Source organism: Myotis davidii, unplaced genomic scaffold, assembly GCF_000327345.1.
Source record: "Myotis davidii unplaced genomic scaffold, ASM32734v1 scaffold105, whole genome shotgun sequence".
Lineage (NCBI taxonomy): Eukaryota > Metazoa > Chordata > Mammalia > Chiroptera > Vespertilionidae > Myotis > Myotis davidii.
This window is the reverse complement of record NW_006300371.1, coordinates 1,609,610-1,613,890: the sequence shown is the minus strand read 5'-3', so window position 1 is coordinate 1,613,890 and position 4,281 is coordinate 1,609,610.

Here is a 4,281-nt window from a genome sequence, read left to right as displayed (position 1 = left end):
GATCCCCAGTCAGAGGAGTATGGGAGGCAACCGGTCAATGTTTCTTTGTTTTTCTCTCTCTTTCGATCTTTCTTTCTCCCTCTCCCTCTCCTTCTCCCTCTCCCTCTCCCTCTCCCTCTCCTGTTCTTTCTCTGTGAAAATCAATGAAAACATATCCTTGGGTGAGGATTTTTTTAAAAAATTTGTATCACATTCTAAAATACTAGACCCAAAATGAAATTCCGATAAAAGATAAAATCAAGTATCTCTAAAATGATATAGAAATAGTTGAAACATAAAATTCTAAGTTATGCATCAATAATCAGCTTTATTATGTGTGTATGAAAACTTCTCATGATCTAGCAATTGTGTTATTTTTCTGAAAATGTATCCACTAAGTTTACCATGTTAGAAAACCAACTCAATGAATACTTTATATGAATAACTCATATAAAATATGGTAAAGCCTCTGAAAATATATTCTGCTGCATATTTGTGCCACTGTTCATTCAAGTCAAAATTATTTTTACAATAAAGACATTGTTTTCATTCAAATTTAAATGTGAAATTTGTCATAATAATTGTAAGAACATCAGGGTTTTAATTTATTATCTTGAGAAATAATATTGGATTTATATATGAATTCTGATTCAGGATTCTTATTTCAAAACACTTTGCTAGCATATTATTTTATGTATGACATTCATTTGTACTACCTTGCCTGTTTTAATTAAATCATCATTGCACTGTGATTTTTTGCTAATTTTGAATGATGGATCCATCATTGTTTGTTCATAAAAGCTGATTGGAAACAAGGCATTCATTATGTTGTGGCTTATAATCTCTTCACTTCATAATCACAAGACAGTTGCTGTAGTTGCATCTTTGTTATCAAGTTTTTGTATAAATATTGTGTTCTCTCATGATTGATTTTCATCAACAGCACAGTCTTTATATTTGCAGTCATCAAATTCTTGTCCTTTGTGCTACATTACAAAATGCTCTCCTAATATGGAGAAAGTCACATTATTTTGAAGAAAACCTATATCTCCATCATTCTTTAATAAATCTTTCATCTACAGATATGCTATTTGGGTAAAATAACAAGTAGAATGCTCTTTCCAAAGTGTATGAATTGTCCATATCTGTTGCCTGGTTGAAATGTAGTTATTTTTAAACCTTAATTCTTTACATCATTGCAAATTCCATTATGGAAAAAAATATTTCTATACACAGTTCATGAGCATTCAAAAGAGGAGAAATGTTAACTTTTAAAATAGATCTTTGATTTGGCTGTCATTCCAGAAAATGTATTGGAGAGGCAGGTGCAAGGAATAAGTGTGCTGTGGTTTTCTTACTTCTGTCTTGCAGTTATAACATTGAAATTGATTATTTTGGAGGAAAATACTCAAACTATGGAGAGTTTGTAAGATATAATAGAGTAATAATTTTCTTTTGCCTTTTAGCCATGTGTATGTATCAAAGATGGGCCTAGGAAATGCATCCAAAGATTTCTGAAATAACTGTCATCACAAGAATTCAGTCTTTGGCAGCATTAAATGGTCTGTATTGTGAGCTACCAGCATGGCCCTTGAGTTTCCACATTCTTAGAGCCAGTTCATTCAACTCCCATTCCATAGAAATTTGAAAGGTATCTGACTCAGACTTGATATCATTTTATTTGGAAAGGGGTTATCTACAGTCAAACTCTACATTGCCAAAGAAATATGAAATAACTTAAAGTTATAAATCACCACAATTATTATACAAAATATTTACAGGATATTAATTTGTGCAAACACCTGTGCTGAACATTGTAGAAAATGTTTCACTGATGATTGTAAATTACTAAGTAACTTAGTCCGATTCATTAGAATAACTATGCATTAAGAGGAATTTTAGGGGGAAACAAAGCAAATAGTGAGACTTCTTTTCTATACTTTAGAAACTGCTAAAAGTATAACTTTTCTCTCTGGCCTAGGCTGTATATAAGTTTATAATCTTTAAATAGTATAAAAGATTACAAACATTAAAAAAGTTTATTATAACTTTTTATAGATGTTAATATGTTGTAATATTTCCTTCTGGTTATTATGTTAAGAAATAAATAAAACTTTACAGATTAAGACCCACTCTTTCATCTTTTGCCTCTCAAGTTCTCCTCACATATAATGATTTATATGTAGTATGTAAGGTTTCAATGTATATTTTGATAATTTTACCAAGTGTATATTTATCTATAAATAGCATAAATATTATATTTTATGTTTCCAGTCTAATTTTGCACATGATTCATTTACACTATGTTAACTTAAATCTATTTCATTCTTTTACATGCTGTACATATCATTCTAATGTATAATTAAACCAGGTTTTGAATAGTCAACTCCCTTTTGAGGAACAGAGAGGTTGTTTTACATTTTTGCTGTTAGAAAACTATTATTGCAATATCACTTACATATTTGGAAGAATTCCTCTATGGAGAGCTAGAGGTGGACTTTTTAAATTTTAAGTTATAAGGATATTAAACTCACTATAAGCACATTTCTTTACTAAAACTCTCTCAAGTTCCTGTTTCCTCATATCATTGTAAAATGTGGCATTATATATTTTTAACCTTTTTCCAATATCATGGGTATGAAATTATATGTAATATTTATTTTGTTGCATTATGCTGACAATTGGTATGGCTAGACATTTCAGTGTGCATTGACCTTTATGCTTCCTTTCCTGTGAATTGTTCTTTTATATTCATTGTTGATTTTTCCATTGGTTATCATTTTTGTATTGATTTGCAAAGGTCCTTAAGAAAAAGGAAATACAAATTTATTGTTTTCCTCCAAGTGGCTTATGTATTGTCCAGATTTTTTTTTCCATACTTAGTATTGCCACCTGTGTCACACAATAACTTCCCACTTATGTATCCTACTCATATTCTTCAATATTGTCTAGAAATTCATATGTTCATTTAAGTCTAGCTTTATGGTAAATCTTATATGAACATGGCATATCTCACAATTTTAAAAAGTCTAATTTTATGGCATTGAGTAAGTTTTAAAATTTTCTCCATATAGTTTTGCATATTTTTGTTAGATTTTTTTTCTCTATAATTGATAGGTTTTTTCTCTATAATTGATAGGTTTTTTCTCTATAATTGATTAGTAGGTATCATCTTTTTTTTTTTTTTTAATATATTTTATTGATTTTTCACAGAGAAGAAGGGAGAGAGATAGAGAGTTAGAAACATCGATGAAAGAGAAACATCGATGAGAGAGAATCAGCTGCCTCCTGCACACCTCCTACTGGGGATGTGCCCACAACCAAGGTACATACCCTTGACCGGAATCGAACCTGAGACCTTTCAGTCCGCAGGTCGACGCTCTATCCACTGAGCCAAACTGGTTAGGGCTCAACTGAGCTATTTTTAACTATATTTTCTAATTGCTGCTTTTGTCTAGGAGCACCACTACTTTGGAACGATAATTTTGTATTCAGAAAACTTAGTCAATATTTTTATTAGATATTTTGTAGAGTCTCTTGGATTTTTCATGTCAGTATCATATAGTCACAAATAAAAGAATTGTATTTTTTTCCAGTCCTCATAGCCAATATATTAGTATTTTTATATGGACTAGAATAGCCAATAAAATGCTGAATTGGAAAGGACAGCAGACTTTCTTGCTTTATGCTTGACTTTAATATCATCTGAATCACCCAATGAAATAATTTACCATTATTGCCTTTCTATCCAAGTGGCAGTGGAGGCAAAGAGAGTGCAGTGATTGGATTGAGGTCACACAGTGAACAATATTGAAGTAAAAACATCTCAGCCCCAGACCCATGTTTATACTATATATCATATAGTAATATATATACAAGAGGCCGGATGCAGGAAGATTCATGCAAGAATAGGCCTTCCTTCCCCTGGCTGCCAGCACCGGTTTCCCTCCAGCACCGGTTTCCCTCCAGCACCCAGGACCTGGGCTACTTTGCTCCGGCTGCTGCCAGGCATCTGGGACTGGGGCTGTTTCGCTCTGGCCTCTGCCGCCACCCACCAGGGGCATGCTCTGAGCTGTGCCGCGCGGCCGCTCAGAGCATGCCCCCACCCCTGGTGTGTGTGTGTGTGTGCCAGCTGGAGCTGGGGGCAGGGCACACAGACCCCTCCTGCCCATCAACACATGCAGCTCCTCCTGAGCAGTCATGATGCACCCTCCTCTAGTCAGTTGTGATGTCTGGCTAATTTGCATATTACCTGTTTATATATATAGACTAGGGGCCCGGTGCACAAAAATTAGTGCACGC